Below are 23,321 nucleotides of genomic sequence, written 5' to 3' on the forward strand. Positions count from 1 at the left end.
ATCTTTATCCAATTACAACTTTACCCCTACAAAACTTTAAATCAATCCTATTACCAACAATGAAAACTTAAACCCTTAATAACAAATTTCTAAAGGGACCCATGACATTTTAAATTTACTAAATCCTAACACAAATTTAAATTAATTAAATATTTAATAGAACACAAATTTTCCCTTAACACCTACATACTAACACTAACTCTTTAAAAAAAACTTATAAAACAAAAGTATAACTAATACTAATTACAAATTGACTCATCCTAACCTCCTAACTGCCACCTAACTCGCAACTCCCTACTTCTAACCTTACCCCTTTCTCTAGCCCCACTACCTTACCCATTGACCTTGGGTAGTTCCCAAGTGGGGCACACTACCCAACATATCCCATGCTGTAGGGCCCATTTTCCGTTGCACCAAAAGCCATGACTGTTAGTGAACATGGAACACCACATAATTAACCACCTGTGGGCAGGGGAGCGCGTCGCATCACCCAACAATCTCCCCCTCGACGCGCATACCAAGTGCTTACGTGGGTCAGGAAGGCACTGGGGAGATTTGAACCCATGACCAAGCCAAAACTAGGCTCTGATATCAATTGTAGGGCCCATTTGCCATTGCACCAAAAGCCATGACTGTTAGTGAACATGGAACACCACATAATTAACCACCTGTGGGCAGGGGAGCGCGTCGCATCACCCAACACATGCCACCCAAGCCTTTAGCATGCATTCCAAAGCTTGACACTAGACATGGTACATTAGATGAGTTGGTGGGGGGGGGGGGGGGGGGGGGGGCGGCGTAGGGGGGCAACTTGGAATAATTTAAAACTTCCAAGGAAATAACATAGCCCATCATTCCCTTTATGTGTGCCAATCCCCATGTGGGGTGCCAAGTCTAACTTGGGGAACGCATCATTATCTTTAGTAGCTCCTATTTGGTCCTAGAATATGTGGGCTTTGGGATAAAGAGACTTTTGTGGGGGAAAGGACCAATGGGAGAGTACTAGGAAATTTTATTACTTTGCAAATCCTTTGCTTTTACTACATGTTTGAATTGTGTTCCTTTTTAACCAATCCCCTACCTATGTACTTTCCACCAAGAGGATGAGGTGGAGTAAGTGGAGCGACACCATCATCCCTAAACGCATGGAAGGGGGTGGAGTTTTTTATTGATTTAAACTTAGAGGTAGGAGTTATGTTTTAAAGTTTTATTTTAAGAGTTAGTGTTAGCATATAGGTGTTGAGGAAAATGTTTTGTTATTTTAAATATTTAATTATTTTAAGTGTGTGTTAGGATTTAGTAAATTTAAAGTGTCATGGGTCCCTTTAGAAAAAAATTATTAGGGATTTAAATTTTCATTGTTGATAATAGGATTGATTTAAAATTTTGTAGGGGTAAAGTTTTAATTGGATAATGATGCTTAGTTAGTAAAGTTAGTAAGATATAATTAGTATTTACTAGTATAGTTAGTTTCTTTAATGTAATTTAGTAATGGTCATGTTATTTAATTTTATAGGTGTTAAGAGGCAAGTGTGTATGTTAGGCTTTATAATAATGTTAGAGTTTTTTTTGTGGAATTAAATTATTCTTTAAATTTTTTACTTTTTTTTATAATGTTCTATAGTAAAATTATGTAAGGGTTTAATCAACTCGAATTATGAAGATCACAAGATTTAAAGGCAATTGAAGGGATCTTAGGTAGTTGACCCAATAGTAAACTAGGAAGATGTAGTTGAGATAAAATGAATGTCGAAAGTAATTAAACAATGAATGAATGATACAATGATGAACAATGGTGAGTGATTGGAAGGGAGGGAAGACATATTTTCAAAATTTGAATCTCACTTAGGGTGGAATTTCTCTGCCATGTCGAGATAGGGCCTCTGGCTTGAGGTATAGGTTGTAGGAGGGAGATGGGAAGGGATTTTCTAATTCTAGGGACTTGGCGAAGAAAGGTGATGGGGACCCACTTGCACCCCTCAAGGCCTTGGACAAGATTCATCTACTCCCAAGGAAGGCTTTCTAGTTTCTACTAAATGGTCTTCACATTTTGGCATCAAGCCTATAGGTAAGTCCTCTTTCCTAGCTATTAAGATTGTTCCTAAGGTAGAGAAAGGATCCTGTGCTATTTCCATACTAGACGAGCTAGTGGATCATAGTATAGCATCAATGGCATCAACTCTAGTGGGAGAGTTTATAGGGCCAAGGCCAATTATTGAAATTGTTAGATCTTTCACTATGAAGAAATGGTCTCTTAAAGGACAAGTATCTGTTATAGCTATGGAAAAGGGCTTCATGTCTTTTTATTTTTCTTGTCTTGAAGACCTCACAAACATTTTGTGTTGTGGTCCTTGGACTATTGGTCATTCCACTTTGGTTCTCCAAAAGTGGACTTCAAAGTTGAATATGAATGAATCATTCTTCGTACAAGCACTTGTATGGGTAAGACTTCTACAGCTTCCCTTGGAATTTTGGAATGAGGATGTTTTTGTGGGGGTGGCTAGCGCCTTTTGGGTGCTCCTATCAATTGATCCAACTATAGCCTCTAAAAGATGCCTCACCTATGCTTGGATTTGCATAGGTGTTGGGTAAGGAGTGGACATGCTAGAAGTTGTGACCTTCCATTCAAATCTTAGGGTGCATCTTCAAAAATTAATCTATGAGATGGTGCTCTTTGCATGCTTTCACTTTTTAAAATCTGGGCACAAGGCCAACCATTTTCTTAAAACTAGAGTTAGATAGGAACAAGAGTAAGCCTGCCTCTACCTTAGGGAAAGATAAGAAAAAGGTCTAGAAATAGAAGAAGACCAAAAATTCAGGGAACCAGGAAGAGGTTGTGGAGAAAACAAACCCTCTGAGTAGGAAGGAGACCCATGTAATGAAGATGATAAATAAGCAAAGGAGTCAAAAAATGAGGTTTAGGAGAAAGCTCCCTAGGCAAAAGAAGTGATAGTTAATGATCTAACGACTTCATAAGAGTCAGAAGCCAGTGTATTGGGGGATTCTCAGATGGTGAACTAGTCCAATCCAACATATAAGGACCCAACTAGTGGAACAAAAGAACAAACTAAGGATAGTGCCCTCCCACTCAGTGTAGGGAGTAAAGGAGAACAGGTGATCTGGGCCCTAGTGGGATTAGGAGAGGGGCAAGGGACTATGGAAGCAGTGCAAGACCAAGGGAACTCTATGGATCTCCCATTGGTCCCTTTGGGGGATCAGTCTGCTTCCACTGTCCTATGGCTGAGGTTTTTGGATCTAATCAATAAATATTCTCTAGAATAGATTTCAAAATTGGAAGAAAGGATTGAAAAATGTTCTCAAGAAAATAAAGGGAATTAAATTATGGTTAAAAGGAAGAAAAGTTAAGACCCTTCCCCAGTGTCACTAGCAATGACTAGAAGTAGGGTCAAAGTTAATGTTGGGGTTAAGCCTAAGACACTAGATAGAAAAAGCTTGAGCCAGGCCATGCAAGAGGAGGCCAGAAGGAATTTGGTAGATGGGAGCCAAAGAACCATTAAGGAATGCTCTACTAAAAAGAAATGAAGATCATATCTTGGAACATAAGGGGCCTAAATGGTTCCCATAAATAGGATATAGTTAGGAATATGATTAGAGACCAAAGACCTATTTTTTGCTGATCCAAGAAACAAAAATGAGGAAGGACATGGCAGGGAAGTTATCTTTCAATAGCAATATAAGTGGTGATGCCACAGACTTGGAGGGAGCTATAGGTAGGGTGCTTATGCTCTTCAAAAAAAAGGCTTTTCATATCTCCACAATACTCAATGAAGTAATGCTCTCCTATGCAAAGTTTTCCATATCCATGGTAGTGGCTCTTGGTTTCTCTTAAATGTGTATGCGCCTTATTCCAAGAGGGAAAGAAGGGTTTTTGGGGTAAATATTCTTCATGTAATTCAATGTAGTAACCTTAATAAAGGTATAATAATGGGGGATTTCAATACCCCTCTCTTAGATGATGAAAAATCAGGGGGGTTGGCCTTGGACCTAGACAGTAAACTAGATCTCTCAAATTTTATTAACAGACTAGCTTTCATGGATGTTGATCTCTTGGAGGGGTGGTTCACTTGGTCAAATAGGCATACTGGAGAGCATTGTATCTAGGTCAACCTTGACAAAGCCCTCATTTCCCATACTGGTTACAATCTTGTATGTGCAGACTCTCCCTCCTCCCTAGAGTTGGATCGAATCGCTTGCCCATCTCTCTTTCTATCAGCCCTCTAATGACCAAGCGAAACTTCTCTTTCCATTTTGAGAAGATGTGGACTTCCCATCCAAATTTGTACTCTAATATTTCCTCCTGGTGGAACACTGAGGGGGAAGGTACTACCATGTTTAGGATCACTCAAAAATTGAAAAATGTGAAAAGAAATATCAAAGTTTGGAACAAGATATACTTTGGGCATATCTTCCAAGATAAAGAGGAGAAGATAGACCAGCTTTGAAATGTTTAGGATATGATATAGTAGGAAGGGTACAATGATCAGAATAGGATCAAAGAAAGGTCAATTCTTACAAAACTCCACAATATCATAAGTAGGGAAGAGCACTTTTGGAAGCAAAGATCTAGAATCAACTAGCTTAAAGAGGGGGATCAGAACACTAGGTTTTTTCATCTCTCTACATTAAAGCACCATGCCAATAATAGGATTTCTAGCATTAAGAAGGGTCAAGCCATGTTGACAAAAGATAGTGAGATTGTGGATGAGGTAATGCAATTCTTTTCTTCTCTACTATCTCAGAACTCTTCGCTACTATTGGAGGACCAGGAGGATATTTTGGTTTCTATCCCTAGTCTACTACAAGACCATCATAATTTCATGATGAAGGAAATTCCCTCTATGCATGAAATTAAACAAGTCTTGTTTTCCCTCCTAGATAATAAAGCTCTAGGGCTAGATGGCTTTCTAACTTTCCTTTTAAAGATTTATTGGGAGGTGGTCAAAGGGGATGTGGTGAAGGCAATGCAAGAATTTTTTGGAGCTAGGAATCTATTGAAGGAACTTAATGCTACATTCATGGTGCTTATTCTAAAAACCTTAGGGGCTAATTCAATGGATAAGTTTAGGCCCATTAGCCTTTGCAATTCTCTCTATAAAATCATTTTGAAATTTTTGACCACCAAGATTCTCAATGTGCTCCCATTGATTATCTCCCCACATCAAATAGGCTTTGCCCCTAGAAGACAGATCCTAGGCTCATAATGATGGTTCATGAGGTGATTCACTCCTTGTAGGCAAGGAATAGGGAGGGCTTTCTCCTCAAGCTAGACCTCTCCAAATCCTATGATAGGGTGGATTGGGACTTCCTCAAGTCTATTCTCTTGGCTTTTGGATTTGATGCTCAAGTATGAAAACTTATTCTTCAACTTGTCTCCATCCCTTCTCTTGCTATTATAGTCAATGGCGCTCCCTCAAATTTCTTCTTCCCCTTTAGAGGGCTTAGACAAGTAGATCCTCTATCCCTTTTTCTATTCATTATTATGGTAGAGTGTACTAGGAGGTTAATCTAGAGGAAAAGATAGGAAAGGACCCTACATGGTCTTAAGCCCTCTTTTGGATAGGTTTCTTTCACTCATTAGAAATTTTTGGATGACATAATTCTGGGCAAGGAAGCTATGATTTAGGAGGCTAAATTGTTAAAGAGCATGCTGGATATCTACACAAGGGGTATAGGCTAGTTTATCAATTGGGACAAAAGTTTAGTTTTCTTTGTTAACACCCCAATTGAGCAACAAAGGAAGATTGTTCAAATACTTAGATGTGGAGTGGGATCCCTCCCATCTAGTTATCTTGGGATGCCCCTGGAGTTGAAACCTCCATAATTTTTCTTAAATGGAATCATTAATAGATTCAATAAGAAGCTGGTGGGTTGGAAAGGAGCCACCCTGAGTCAGGTAGGAAAATGTATCCTGGTGAAATCTACACTTCAAAACTTCCCAACTTATGCTCTTAGCATATTTGGGATACCTGTCAAACATGCTAACAAAATGGAGAAAATCTAGAGGGATTTCTAGTGGAAAGGTCTAGAAGAAAACAAAGGGTATCATTTGGTGGCTTGGGATAATGTCTACCTCCCCAAATGCTATGGTGGCTTGGGCATAAGAAAAATTAGACACCTCAATAATGATCTATTACAAAAGCATATATGGCACATTTTTCAGAGCACTAGAGAATGGAAGGATATCATGGTGGAGGAGTACTTGAGAAGGCCATCCCTTAGCTTTCTTCTCAATGAAGCTAATATTCCAAATGGATCATTTATCTGGAATGGGATCCTTAAGGCAAGATCTTTGGCTAACACGAAGGCTAAGTGGAAAGTGGGGAATGGTGAAAGCATCCTATTTTGGCAAGATAATTGGTTAATCCAGGGACCTCTTATTGAATGCCCTACTTACGAGAGATGGGCTAACACATGTATAAGAAGATTTGGACTGAAAGTTAGTGACTATAGGACTAGGGGTGGAGAGATCTATCCTTAATATCAGAAGATCTCAAACCACTAATGATTATGCTAAGTTCTATGATTTTAAATAACAAGAGGGATGAACTAATATGGGGTGATAATACCAATGGGATATATTCAATTGCTTTAGGATACTTCTTTCTTTAGAATCAGATGGAAAAACCTATTTGGGCTAAGGCTCAGATGCCTGGTCTCACCCCCAAAATCAACATCTTCTTTTGGTTGATGAAACAAGATAAAATCATCACTCTAAAAAACTTGGCTAAGAGAGGTCACTATGTCCCAAATAGGTGCATTCTTTGTAAGCATAACCTAAAGACGGTTAACCACATGTTTATTCACTATCCCTATTCCTTGGAGGTTTGGGAATTTATTACTAAGAGCTATGTGGTTAGCTAGTGTAAACCAACCAATATCTTGGATTTCTTTAGTCAATGGGATAGCTTGTACAAAGGCATGAAGACATAGGAAGGAGAGAAATAATTGAATCTTCATAGAAAGGGAAGCTCCTGCCTTTGTTCTTGTAGATAAAATAGATTGTACTATGAGAGAAAAATATGTTGTTAGAAAGGGGGGAGATCTTGAAGGAGGTAAAAGTATGGAAAGGAAAAAGGACAGGGTGGCAAAAAGATAGGAGGCTAAGTGGTCTTTTCCCCCTGAAGACTGGCATAAATCCAACTTCAATAGCACAACCAAAGGGAACCTTGGTCTAGTAGGCTGTGGGGGAATAATTATAAATTGTCATGGGGTTGGTGAAGTGGCTTTTTCCTATCATTTGGGGACTTAGGTGAATCATTACATGAAGGTCAGTGCAGCCCTCCATGCTATGAATTTGGCTCTTGCTGTTGGAGTTGAAAATCTTTGGTTAGAGGAGACTCTTTTAATATAATCAAATGCTTAAATGGGTGCTCTCATCCATCTTGGACCATTGCCAATGTGGTAGAGGAAATCTAATCTGATTTGGGAAAATTTAAGAGGGTCCATGTTAGTCACATGTATAGAGAGGCCAATTTTGTCACTAATTGGTTTGTGAATGAGGCAGTGATCAAAAGGACAACGATGATGTGGTATAGCGAAGATAACTTTTTGGCTACCTCAAAAGACATTTGAAATCTGGAACAAATCTATGGGAGTACAAGGGTAATCTTGAGTTAATAATGGAAAGCCATGCTAAATGGCATGAAAGATGAGGTATTAATGAAAAATATAGGAAGGTAATGAATATTATTATTTTGTGTACTTCTGGCACATTTTATGGGTCTCATTTTTACTTTCCATTAAAAAAGCTATAGGTAAAAAAGACAATGTGAAAGGGAAAGCTTAGAAAGAAGAAGATAGTGAAAGGATAGAAAACTAGAGTAAGGTTTTCTTGTGGGAGATCAAGATGGTTAGTGAGAAGAGCAAGAAGGAGCTAGTTGGGGAGGTGGAAAAATGGAGAGAGAGAGAACAAAGTTCTAGAACAAACTAGAGAAGGGCAAAATTGCATGGTACATTGAAAAGCTCCATGTTTATGACAAGGAGGTTGCCAAAATCATGATGAACTCCTAAAAGGATGGAGATGTCAAAATTGATGGTGTTTCACACTAGGTAAGCGTGAAAACTATTGCCCTTGTTATAGAGATCCTTGATGAGGGGATAAAATTTTACAGGGACAAGAAAATGTCAGCAAATGTAGTAAAATATTTCATGAAGAATGTAGAAGAGAAGAAGAAGTTAGTGAAGGTTGAGACATACTATGAAATGGATTCAATAAAAAAGATATGGAGGTATATTTCTTCAGTGAAGGTCGAGACATACTATGAAATGGATTCAATAAAAAAGATATGGAGGTATGTTTTAAGGGCTGTCATTAAATTCATTTCCTTGGATACTAGATTTGATAGAGTTAGAACACACCATTTTGTCCTGCTCAACCACTTTCAGCATGGAATTAAAATCTCTTTTCCTTTCTATCTATTTTCTTCATTGAGCAAGAATATTGTGGGTTACAAGAAGAAACCCAATGCTAATTTCACTCTTCATGAGGGTTTTCTCCTTCTGGTTTATGAATATCTCAAGGCCTAGACTAGGGGCAAATCCTTAGGCCACTTTGGGGATGTTTCAAAGGACACTAGGAGCTCAAATTATTCATCTAATTTTGAGGAAATCTAAAGTCTCAGTTCAGAGGAAGGAGATGATATCCCCTCAATGGGTAAGAAGCCAAAGGGTAGTGAAAAATTTCTCCTTCCACTAGTAATTTTCCAAGTAGGAAGAGGCCTAGAGGCTTAATGCCCAAACCTATGGCATAGGGGGAGGAAGAGTATAATGACAATGGGGAGGATATGGAGTTAGAGGATGACAATAAGGGGGAGGACATTTTAATCTTGCCTAGTAATCCCAAGAAGAGGAAAGCTGAGGAGGATATGTCTCTGGATAGGAGAAGTGATAATACCCTTAAGAATCCTGACCCCCCCCTTCCCTTCCTTCACCCTAGGGGAAGAAAATAGAGATCTTGGTGGAAGAATATGGTGAGGAGGTAATTAAAGAATGGAGGAGGATGTGGAGACACTTCAATGTTAAAACTACAAAGATGGGGATTTTCAAAGAGACAATGAATCCTCAAATCCTCGAAGACAAGGAGGGAAATGTTCATTTGGAGGATCTCATCGACCCAAATTTGGTTGCTATCTCAGAAAATGCAAGGGAGTTAGGGCTCAACCTACTTAATAATACCAAAAATAATATGATAGACAAATTTCACTCAATAAAATGGTTGTTCCATGAGATTGAAGAGCTAAAGGAGAAAATGTGCCAAATGGAAGGCTAAAGGAAGAGTAGCAACTAGGGTATTTTGGCCAACTAGGAGGACCATTTTTCTAAGGTCAAGAAAAGGATGGAGATTTTAAACCAAAATCTTGCCAATTAGATGATCACCACTCTAAACACTCTCAATGAGAACATCATCAGCCTGGGTGAGTCACTGAAAACTATGGGCATTGGTGGGGAAAAGGATGAAATGGTTAACAATGATTCCAAGCTAACTGAGGTGGAAATGGATGTGACCAAGGGCTTAGTAGAACACTCCAATGATCTAAACCAGGAGCTTGTAACCATGGAGATCTAGAGAGCCTATGAAGCAGCTAAATCCATGTAGGAACTTGATAGGAAAATTGTGTAGTAAGGGTTTTATTTCTTGTCCTATCCTTTTTTCTATTGGGTTTGTGGGCTTTTCCTTTTTGGTTGTTGGCTTGTCTTTTGTTATGGCCTTATGTAGGCAACTTTGCTAGGTTTAGGATTTTTTTAATATTATACTACTCACTTTTATATAAAAACTTTTGGGTTTCAAGATCCCTATAAAACCTATTTTTCTTAATAAAAAATAATGAAGGAATAATAATTAAATTGATTAAATTAAAATATGAATCTAAATGAGATCAAGTATTATAGTTCTAGATCACTTCCTCAGAGATGCAAATTTAGTTCAGGTAGGAAATAGGACCAACATAATGATATGGAATATGGAATCATGTCAAATCTAATATCCCTTATGAAATTAGTCAAACATATTAATTTAACTTAAAGAACTATGGAGCCCTAATGCTTTTCTCAATTTTATGATGTCACACTTTAACTAAGATGGTGAGTCTACATCATTTTGAATTGCAACTGAAGCTCACTTCTATCCCATTTAAAATTCCCATAACTGATCCAAGTTAGTATGTGTTAACAATGATGTTAGTTAACTTTTTTTAAAAAATTGTGTGTTTTGTTTCGGATATTTTGGGCATGACACTTTCTTACCAATAAACTATCCAATAACATCACATGAAACAAGAAACATGTAACATGATAATATACCAATATCATCACTAATCCAAAGAAATGGTGAGAAACATCAACTAAGAAATAAGATACATCATCATAATAAAGGAATGCATTGAGCAATATACTAAACATTATCTAAACATGATATCAAATGCATCTAGCAAAAAGTATAAATCACAAGGGAACATACTCTAGATACACTGATGTTCTAAATGAACATCCAATAGTGACCTCAAACTAGATGTTGATTATCTATGCAAATTGGTCCCCAGTAATGGTATGGGTAACCCATACACCTCCCAACCATGTGGTAGCCATAGGCCCACACATGCCATGCTCATGGAGATAGTGACCCAAATACAATAACATAAAATAATCAACCATGCATAACACACACACACCAATCAAGTATGATATGAAAATCTATATGATCATGAAGAAAATTTAGTACATCAAGTCACAAGTCATATCCACTAGGGATAACTATATAGGAACTCAAGTGGAGTGTAAGTTGCTTGGCATCAAAAGTCCAAGCTAAACTGGTAGGGTAAATCAACTCCCTCAAGAGGCCACATACCTAGTGTAGTAACATCAACTCTAACAAGTGGCCACACACACTATGCCATAAATCAACTCCCTTGGGAGGCCACACACTATGCCCTCATATAATATGGTATATCAACTCCCTCAGGAGGCTACATACAATAAAAGTAATCTCTTATCTTATCATTAATTTGTAATCCCATTAATAAATTTTGGTCACTTATTAGAACCTCTTCATGTTACCTTGTTCGCCACTTTCAGGATGAGGTACACAAGAGAAGCCACAACATTTCCTACACTACATACCCATGGTCATCACATGATGAGTACCCATAGGAAATGTAAGTTCCCAGCCCAACCCCCAAATGGAAAATCCCTCAACTGGCCTAAATCCTAGAATTTGAGTCTTGCAAGATCATGTCATTCACATGCATATGTGCTCATGTGTGGGAACAATCATCTACACTAAATCAATGATAAACAAGGGTTGGATGAGAAAACAAGAAACACCAAGTGTAAGAACTCACTCAACAGAGCATATTGCCAAGAGTACAGATTTGACATGAATCCCAAAGAAATCAAAGTAATACCATGGTCAAATTGGAAACCTAGCATTCATTCTAAATCTATGACCAAAATGAGTGCCAAGAAATAATTAAGAAAGTTGGGTGGCATGCAAATTGAGGCAATGTAAAGATCTCTCAAAAATGAAAGTTGTAAAAAAATGAATAAAGTTGATATACTTTTCTCAAATGGGTAAAATCTCCAAAAATTTGATAAAATCTAAATCCCAAGTTTGTAGGCCAAAAAAACTAGCATAACAAGATGAAATTCTAAATTAAAACACATAAAATACCCTAATTACTCATTCCCTCCCCAATTGGGCCAGATTAACTTATGCAAATGGAGAGGAACACTAGTTCTCATCCTTTAACTATAAAGAAATAAAAATGGAAATGAAATGAACCAAACCAATTAAAATAGGAAGGCCCTACCTCCTAGTAAAATGGGCTAAGATAATAACATGCACCAAAAAATAATGGAGATGCCAATGGAAATGAAATACTTGACAAAGGAAGAGTCTCCTATTTTGAATCCAACGAGCCTACTCTTGCATCAATCCTACAAGTGTAGCTCTCACAATGAACAAATCTCTAAATTGCTCACAAGGGGTTTGAAATATTTGCTCCAAAATTCTTAATTCCAAATGTGAGCAGTGAAGTCTTATTTTACTTTTCAACTATATATGAAAATTGTGACAAAAAGTCATATAAAGGAAAAAGAAATAGCATAAATTAATTAAACCCCTTTTCAACCCAAATAAAATCAGGTAATTCCAATTAAATGAAATTTAACTATGACAAAGTTGCTGGTAATATAAAATAAATTTAAATTAAGTATAAAATTCCCTTAGATAATTAAATTATAATAATTTAATAACTTCTATGAACATTGCAGATTCTTATGCACAAACACTTCACCGATCTAGTCACAAATGCATAATGAATCCAAATTTACCAATTAATGGGATGGTTTATTATTTAACTAAACAAGATACATCTCCCATACAGTGATGATATTCGCTAGGTATGAATAACCAAACCACTAACTCCATGTGATATTGCTAAGGATATATGTCCTACACAATAAACAACATGATCAAGCATAGATGCATAATAATAATATAGTTGAAGTAACATTACACAAAATTACATAAATAATTATTTAATTACATTTATTTAAATAATTAATTTGCACCATAATAAAAGTTCATAGAAAGAATGATATAAATATTCATAACATAACTACATCAACTATAATCCAATAAAGTCCATCATATATCCACAAATAAGGTTTATATTTGAATGTAAAGTGACCATATATCAACATAAAGCATCATGTCACATCACTAGCATCATCATGTAGATATAATCAAACTAAATAGTGTAGAAACTAAGATCTATTAGCTATGATACTGCCAATCAAAATAATGTCAAATCATCAAAACATCTCAAAAGAATATAAACATGAATATCATAAAGTATCATCAAACAAAATAGGCCATGGTACATACTATAATAATAGGAGGCACTACATCCTTCTTGACTAGATATGGGCTTACTCTTGGAAGCCTACAAAAAGATAGGGGTACATCTCTCTCAAACATGTGGCATCCTTCCAAGAAGCTGAAGTCTCATCATTTGGGTCCCATTGGACCCTTACCTACTCTATGTCCCAATCCCTTAGGGTCTACATAATGGTTGTCAACCACCATATAATCTCTATAGGATCTACCTGAATCCCCTACTATGGGTTCTAACATGGCCACACATATGCTTGGTCCTGATGATTTCTTCTAAGGAAATCTTGCCACCTTAAGGCCAATTTGATCGCAAGAGAAGCATGCCTCACCTCCATACCCATAAATGTGTCCTCCCTAAGGTGCAATAAAATGGTGGATGCTCCCTCTATTGGAAATATCCTACTATCCACTCTGAGCTAGGTGATTCCTTTGTTGCTACATATATCAATAATAGTCTCATCCTTCTCCTCCTATGGCACCTAAGCTTTAGCTACTGTATTGACTTTGGAAGAAGCTTTGGTTATCATTCCAACTGTGCCTACTTCTCAAAGGCACTAACTGGATAAGAGTTTTTTTTGCAGGTTGTATCTAAGAAGAAGGTGTAGCTAAACCTATAGGCCATGTACTATGAATTTATGAACCTTCTCTACTACTAAACTCTCTAGCCATATTGCTCTCAATAATCCTCACCTTCTTGGAGACAAATGAAAGTGTCCACAATTAATGCATACAAACATCACCAATGATGGAGTCTTTAAGACCCTGAATAAAATATTGAGTGAGGAGTACCTCATCCTAGTTTTTAGGTAAGATGAAAAAACAATAATAACTTACACCAGAAAGCAATAGAAGGATGACATAAACCAAATGCCAAAGATACCTAAGTGTAAATAGTTACCAACTAAGAATCCAAGATCACATGAATCATGAGAATACCCAAAGGAGATGTTCTTTTTAAAACCAAGGTAAAATTTTCTAGCATGGTTAAAAAAACATGTCCATTTCCAATTAGCCATAATGAAATCAAGAATAATAAGCAAGATCCCTCAAATGATCATGCACAAGATGAGGCTTAAGATTACAACCACTCATCTACTGGACACCATGTTGAAAGACAAATGTTTAATCCTAAAATTTGGCTAAGTCTAAAATCCTAAAATCCTAAAGTTAGGCTATGTCTAAAAGCCTATAAGCTGAAGAAATATAGAATCTTTATTTTAATCCATAGAGGGTTGGAACCTATCTCAAATGAATTGTCACATATATAATATATATTAAGTGTAAGAAAGTGAAACAATATATTTTATACACCCCATAATTGATCTAGTTTAATATAGGAAGATGCATGACCCAAAAGGGCATTTAAAACCAACATTCAAACTTACTGAAGAAAGCCTAAATGTCCTCTATTTGTCCTATGACAAAATAGGAACTTCTTTGCATGAGCTTTCCCCATGAACTTGGTGAGCTTTCCTTCCAAACTCATATGAGAGTTTTCTTTTCCATGTGATTAAATACATACTCATGTGAGAGAATATCATTCCTAGGTGATGAAAATTGACAACACAAAAGTAAAGCAAGAAGGAATGCATGAAAACAAGAAACCCCCACATTGGGGAGTACTAGATCCATGTAATTCAAGGAATGATCACTCAAGAGCATAAAATTAAATCTAAGAACTTAAATAAAGTCAAAATACATATTGCAATAACATACATCCATCCTATGAACATCATCAATATATGAAATGGGCATAAACAACATCAGAGTGAAGATGAATCTATCAATAAGAGATACAACTAAATAAAATCCACCTTGCTCATTTCTTCGCAACCTTAATGTAATCATGAGACCTCAAGGGTCCTAACCATACCCTAAGAATGAAATCTCATTTTTCCAACAAGATTTTTGGATTTGTCTCATGAGATCTTTCTTACCAATAAACTATTCAATAACATCACATGAAAAAATAAACATCTAACATGCTAATTTACCAATAACATCACTAATCCAAAGTAGTGGTAAGAAACATTAACTAAGCAATAAGATACATCACCATGATAAAGGAATACATCGAACAACATACTAAAAATTATCTATACATGATTTCCAATGCATCCAAAGAAAAGCATAAATCACAATGGAACATACTCTAGATACCCCAAAGTGCCAAATGAACATCCAACGTTGACCTCAAACTAGAATTAGACCATCTTTGTAAACTAGTCTCTACTAGTAGTATAGGTAGCTACACCTCCCAACTACATGGTACCCATAGGCCCATACCCATTGTGCTCATGGAGATAGTGACCCAACCACAATTATATAAAATGATCACCCATGGCTAACACACACTCCAATCAAGTATGATACCAACATATATATCACCATGAAGAAAATGTAGTACATCAGGTCACTGGTCATGCCCACTAAGGATAACTATGTAGGGGTTCAAGTGAAGTGTAAGTCATTTGGCATTGAAAAGCCCAAGCTAAATTGGTATAATAAATCAACTACCTTGGGAGGCCACATACCCGATGCAGTAACATCAACTCCAATAGGAGGCCATACACCTCATGATGTAAATCAACTACATTGGGAGGCCACACACTATGCCCTCATATAGTATAGTAAATCAACTCCCTTGGGAGGCCACATACAATATAAGTAATATCTTATCTTATCATAAAGTTTTATTCCCATTAATTAATTTTGTTATCACTTAATATAAATTTTTCATGTTACTTTATTGACCACTTGTAAATTGGGGTACATGAGAGAAGACACTCCACCACCTACCCCACATACCCATGGTCATCACATGATGAGTGCCCATAGTCAATGTGAGTTCGCAATCCAACCCCCAAATGAATAATCCCTCAGTTGGCCTAAAGCTGGGAGTTTGAGTCTTGCAAGATCATGTCATACGCACGTGTCAACACGCGCATGCACACACACACACACACACACACACACACACACACACACACACGTTTTCATGTGTGTGCACAACCATCAACATTAAATCAATGATAAACAAGGGTTGGATGAGAAAACAAGAAACACCAAGTGTAAAAACTCACTCAATTGGGCATATTGTTGGGAGTATGGATTTTGAACAAATCCCAATGCAAGAAAAGGAAAACCATGGCTATATTAGAAAGATAGCAATCATTTTGAATACACAACTAAAATCAGTGCCAAGAAATATCTAAGAAAAATTATAGTTTTACCTAATTTAGACATATTTTTAATATTTGGTAATCTATATTATCACTCTTGAAAGATTTATAATGGATGATGAAAATTGGTCCTCTTAATTTCCTCAATTTGTGCTATGATAATATTTTTTTAAGTAAATATCATACACTGGTATTGTTAAGCATGCATGCATACATACATACATACATACATACATACATACATGTATATATATATATATATATATATATATATATATATATATATATATATATGGTAAGCTCTATGAGACTCATAATTTGATAAAGGTTGGTCACTCTAGTTTCCTTACCATAGCTCTTGAGGACTAGTAATGTCAGTTGGATTTCAATATAGCCACTTTATTTATTTTCTAAAGCAGGCCCTACTATTCTTTGATATCTATAAATTTCTTTAATATCAAATAAGTCTTAATTTTACCTTTTAATGATTGATGTTACAAATTTCTTGACCTCAACTGGTTAATATAAAACCAATATTTCTTATGGTAATAGGACCATGGGGTTTCTATGGCTAAGGTTTGATCTATATTTTATGATCAAAATTAAGTTTAATGGTTTATAATAAAGAATCTCCTCATAAAGTCTATGTTGAGTAATCTACTTTACTGAACTTTAATTTTTTTATTATAAGAACACTCTTGATCTTTGTTGTGTGAAGCTTAAATATTTGGCCATCATTTAACCCCTCTTTCTATTGGAATGGTTCTAAAGTTCCAATGTAGCATGGATTATGTCATCAATTTTAAGATAGTAAGATTTCATGAATACCTTTAAAATTGGTAGTCATTGTGGTGTGTAGTTGTGGTTTTTTTTTGTGTATGCAAGAACCCTCTGAATGAAAATCATGCTCAAGAGTACTCTATGAATTAGCAAGGGGTCCACAACTTTCTTCAATCTCAACATCCATTATGGGTACTTCCAAGTTGATAATACTTCTATAATTCTCTATAATGAAGGCATGCCTTCACTACCCTAAGAGTAGTTGTACCTCCCATTTCGGAGGATTTTGGAAACTAAAGGAATGTTTACATAGCCAATTTATATTAATATATAATTTATTTTTTTGTAAAAGAGGGAATCACTAATTAAAGACCGAATATCGGGCACCTATAATTGTAGATCAGGACTTCAATCCCAAGCTACACCAGGGGTTTTCTTCCCCATTCTTTTTCCCCTTGTGCCTGCGCTTTGAACAAGGTAAAAATAACATAAATACTTTTTTAATAAATTAAAATGGGCATTTTTCTTTTATCAATTAAAAGAAATTAACAAAAATTGAGAAGAGAGAAATTGATGAAAATTAAAGGAAAAATAAATAAAAATAAAAAATAATGAAAATACATGATTTAAAATTAAGATGAGATTAAAATGTGTCTTGACTTTACAAATGGTGAGTTTTAAATTGGGTCGAGATCAAATTTGGCTTGATTTTTAAAATGAATTAATTAAGTCATCCATTGTTGCACTGAAATGATCAAAATGACTTCAATTTTAACAAATGGAAAATTTACCAATAAAAATAAATAAATGAGAAATTAAAATAATGGAAAATAAATCATAAATGGTAATAAATTAATTATTTTCCAAAATTAATTATTTTCCAATTAAATTTTCATCTCCCAATTGAATCATTTTTATTGGAAATTTAGATGGAAAGTTTGTGATGATTTTATAAGTCTTATTGCAATTCTCTTTTAAATTTTATAAATTATTTACTATTGGTGGTTTTCCTTGTAGGTTAGGATGATGAGGTGACATAATGGCTATTTTTTTATTGGACTATTGTTTCTTTCAAATTTTCTCATTTGTAGAATAAGTGATTGCTTCTTATACAAGTGCTCTCTTCTCATTGGTCTAAGTTTCATTGATCCTTATCTAGTTGTTGTAGATTTGAATTTTCTAATTGGTCCAAGAAGGTAATGTAATTTTCTTAATGGCCCACAAGGTGGTAATAATTTCAATTGGGTGAACATCTAATTGTTGTACTAGGTGGTTATGAAGCCCTAATTAGTGCTTATGTAGATTAATCATGGCCCTTGATTTAAAATCAATCTTGGTTGTTCATTGTAATTGGGGATCCTATATAAACCCTAAATCTCTTATTTGTAAAGGGGGACTTGTTGGAGAATTTTTGTGAATATAATGTCAAATTTTCTCTACTTTTCATTGTTGGGTCTTGCATGATGAATTAATGTGATCAAGTTTGTATTATTGCATGGTGATCCATATTTTTGCACTTAGACTAGGATTTCATTTCATTTTTTTAGAAGCAATTTAGTTGAATGAATGTCATCATGGATGTTCACTTGAATGACTTGATAAATATGGGTTACTAGCCTCTTGGTGATTGTAGGAGTTCCTCATGTTGTAAGTTGATGATTGAATGTAGTTAACTTCCATTAATATTCAATCTTTAGTTTGCATTCATTTGATGGGATTGAAGATGAGATATTGATGTGAAAACCATTAGAGTGTTCCTTAGAATCTTATACTAAGTGTCACTAACATGATTACATCTAGTAGAGTCCAAGTTCATCCATGATTTCTTGCATTCATAGTAGAAGTAGAAGTAAAAATAGAGGTTAGAAATTAATTAAGTTGGAGTTTAAGTTGAAGAGTTAGATATATTTGTACTGTACATTGTGAAGCTAAATCTTTAGAAGTTAAAGAGTTGATATCTAGTGAATGAATAGTGCAAGTCCCTTTGTGATAACCAACATATTACATCATAAATTGAGTGAACTCCATGATTAAGAAGGAACCTTGAATTTATTCATGATCTTACTTTGTAAGCTTATCATGAGAGATAGTATTGTATTTATAAAAGGATTAAATGCTTGGTGTTTTATCTTGGAAAATTGAATATTTTATTATGCATATTTTAGTGGAATAAAACTCACATCAACACACTCTAACTCAACAAACAAACAAAAACTCACACAATCTCATCTAGAAGCATAACACATAAGATCATGGATTGTGGAAATTTGTTATCGTTAATACACAGTAAATAACCAATGTTCAAGTTGACATTAGTGACTATCAGGATTAGAGACAAAAATAGAAATTACATGCAAATATAATCAATATTGTAAAGGAACAAACCACACATGAGCGAATAGAAGACACAAAGATTTAACATGGTTCACCCAATCCCTAGGCTATATCCACTAAAAAACAAGTCCATTGTTATTATTTAGTGATTTCAAACTACTTACAATCTGTAATCCCTTGCAAATCAATACTACCACAAGAAGCTACTAAATCATCATGCATCTTAAATCCATAACCCCAAGCCATTTTATACAAGACTTATGTCACTTACAAAATTAAGGCTAGACTATGTCATCCAATAGAAAAACAAGTCCTCACACCTTTTATAATTATAAAGTCATTTTTTTTCCTTGCAAGGTGTTGTCCCTTGGCCTCACCCTAAATATGAAGAAGGATTATGCTTGTCGCTCTATCCCAAGACCCTACAAGGGGTACTATCCCTTGACTATTCATGGGGCATTTCCCCTGAACCCCATCATGTGGGTGCTTCCCCTAGACCCCCATAGAAAAATATGGGAGGAAACTATGATGAACAAAGCGGGGAAAAATTAACATCTGAGTCTAATTAGGTTCCATGTAACAACAATGTCCCACTTGGAGACTAATCAGACTCCACAATAATAACCTCCCACTTGGAGGCTGATCATAGCACTAGTAAACCTATAGATCACATTGGAATGTAAAAGCACCTTGGGCTCTATTGTTCTTTAATTTTTTTTAGTCTAGAAGACCAACTAAAGTTGAAGAGGAGTTTGACTTCTCCCTTTTTATTGTCTTTATAAATATGTATGTTGGATTATCAATTGTATGTATCTTTTCCAGCTTCAATTATCCATCATCCAAAACTAACAAAATGAAATAGTATCACAGATGTATGTGTTTCATATGTGAATGTACAACAAATTTATTGGTAAGCTAAATGACACTCCAACTATTTATAAATAAATAATTGTCCAACTATGGGTTCCCTAAATCCTCCATGAAAAATTGAAGCCATATCATATCTTTGGCTGCCTCTATAGTAGAAACTATTAGAAATATAAGAGGAGTAACTAAGAGGGGGGTGGTGGGGGGATGAATCAGTTACCACTAAAATAAATCCTAGTTCCCTTAGATGTCAACTATAAAATTCAAACTAATAAAACTAATTACTACTGATACTTGGTAAGCATATAGAAATTGTTGTAACTCGATAAATACAGAGTGTGAATTACTTTAGTAAATCTTAATATGTTATCAGTAATTCTTAATGAGGAAGTCTACATTAAACAACCAGAAGGTTTTATTGATCCAGAAAAAAGGGACATGGTCTACAAATTACACAAAGCCTTATATGGTCTCAAACAAGCTCCTAAAGCCTAGTATGAAAGACTATATAACTATTTGATACAGATTGGTTTTCAAAGAACAAATGATAACAACAACCTATATATCAAGGAAGAATCAGATAAGAAGATTGTGTTGGCATACATATTTGTGGATGATACTCTATTCATAGGAAATGATGATTTATGCAAAGAATTTTTAGAACAAATGAATAATGAATTTGAGATGTCCATATTTGGTGAAATAAAATTCTTTGTTTGATTGCAGATATAATAGAATAGAAATGGTATTTATATCACTCAATCTAAGTACATCAAAGAGATACTCAAAAAAATTGGAATGGAAGATTCAAAACCAGTTAGAACCCCCATGTGTACTAGACTTAAGCTTACAAAAGATGATGAATCCAAAGAAGTAGATTAGACCTTATATAGATCAATGATTGAGAAATTACAATATGTGTTACATACAAGGCCTGATATTGCCTTAGCAATTGGGGTAGTAGCAAGATTCTTAGCTAAACCCAAAGAAAACCATGTGATGGAAATAAAAAGAATCTTAAGATATCTAAAAGGTACTAAAGACTATGGCTTATGATACAAACTTGGAGGCAACCTTGACCTAAAAGTATTTATTGATGTTGATTGGGTAGAAACTCTTGATGATAGAAAGAGCACCAATGGTGGAGCATTCTTTCTTAGTAAAAGGTTGGTATCTTGGACAAGCAAGAAGAAAAAATACACATCTCAATCCACAATAGAAGCAAAATATGTAGTAGCAACAGTGAATTACTCTAACATTGTTTGGTTCAAATATTTGTTGGAAGGAATGAAGGTTAAAATCAAAGAGCCAAGAGTGATGTATTGTGATAACACCAATGCAATCAACATATCAAATAATCTAGTGATGCATTCCAAAACAAAGTACATTGCTATAAAATATCAATTTGTAAGAGAATTAGTATAGGACAAAAAAATTAGATTGGAATATGTGCATACAAAAGAACAAATTGCAGATATATTCACAAAGCCATTACCTAAGGATGCATTTTTGTATCTAAGAGGTATAAAATCAAAGAGCCAAGAGTGATGTATTGTGATAACACCAATGCAATCAACATATCAAATAATCTAGTGATGCATTCCAAAACAAAGTACATTGCTATAAAATATCAATTTGTAAGAGAATTAGTATAGGACAAAAAAATTAGATTGGAATATGTGCATATAAAAGAACAAATTGCAGATATATTCACAAAGCCATTACCTAAGGATGCATTTTTGTATCTAAGAGGTAAGCTAGGGGTCATTCCCCTATCTAAATCTCACTAAATAAAGTTTAGTGATGCATCAATAGGAACCAAGTTGAAGATCAATCATTTGATGAAGTATTGGCAAGGACATATTGTAGATGAATCTGTATTCAAGGTACATTGATACTAATGAGAATTGTCTTTGGCATGTGTTGTCAAAGAGGGAGAAGTTTACTATCATATCTTTCTTGTAGAAGGAGAAGTTAAGCAGTTCCTTCATAGAGGGAGAATACTATAGGAGAAGTATTTTGTATAAAATCAAAGAGGGAGAAACTTTCTAATAGAGGGAGTCTTGTTCTCAAAGTTTTATTGTGCTATGACATGTTGTGTTTCCATCAATGCCAAAGAGAGAGATTGTTGGATACAATTAATTAATTATGTGTTGTTTTTGATGTTACACAAATGTCATATCAGATGACAGTTAATGCATGCCAAGCTCACTTGGTCAGTGAAGACAATTTTCCTAGTCTATCAAGCATTCTTGAGTTTACTTTGTGTAGAAGGCAGTATCTACCAAGCTCACTTAGGCATTGAAGGAAGTTATGTAGAAAAGAGAATTAACTGAGCTCACTCAGTTAACAAAGGGAAAGTTGAATAGAGTTAGTGTTAACCAAGTTCACTTGGTTACCAAAGGAATTTTGTAAGTTTGCAGTGTTAATTGAGCTTCTGTTGGTTAATATAGGAAATTGCTTCAGAATCAATTTCTATTGAGTTGGGTCAACTACCAAAGGATTTTCTTATTTTGGCATGTAAAGCTTAATTATCTTACCTATTGATTCTAGCCAACTAATGTGATGAATATTAGTTATTCTGAATTTGTATTTGAGCTAACTTGACAATCTAGAAGGTATAAGTAAAAGGTCAAGTTGTCATTTCAAAGTGTGTGAGATGCAAGTGAATAAGTTGAAAGAGATAAGAAGAGAGGAAGCAAACTTGAAGGATAAGTAGATATCCTTGTGGAGTAGGAAAGTGTTATTCAATCAGGAAGGATCAAGTATGAACTAGAATAGAGATCTATAATCAAAAATTCAATTGCTTCACAATCAGGTCATTTCATTGTTAATCTCTAACCATTGTATCAATGATCTAAAATCTCTTAACATAGTTGGTCTAATAGGCATTTGTAAATCCTCTAACAAGGTGGAAATTTCATTGAATTGTTTGAAGACCTTTTGCAAGGCCACTCCTAATAGGGTGATTAAATCCTTTAACAAGGTCACACCTAACAATGTGTTGTGTAACCTTTAACAAGGTTGGCTCCTAACATGGTTCACTTCAGAAGAGTGAAAAACAATAACTAGTTACATTGGTGGTTTTTCCCAAATTCAATTTTCACGTCAAATCTTGGTGTCTCATGTGTTCATGTTATTTCTTTTATGCTTCCAAGTAATTACTTTAGTAAATCTTAAGATGTTATTAGTAATTACTTGCAAGCATGAAATAAATAGCATGAACACATGAGACACCAAGATTT

Source organism: Cupressus sempervirens, chromosome 8 (assembly GCF_028749045.1).
Source record: "Cupressus sempervirens isolate cs-2001-9-10 chromosome 8, ASM2874904v1, whole genome shotgun sequence".
In the NCBI taxonomy this organism is placed as follows: Eukaryota; Viridiplantae; Streptophyta; class Pinopsida; order Cupressales; family Cupressaceae; genus Cupressus; species Cupressus sempervirens.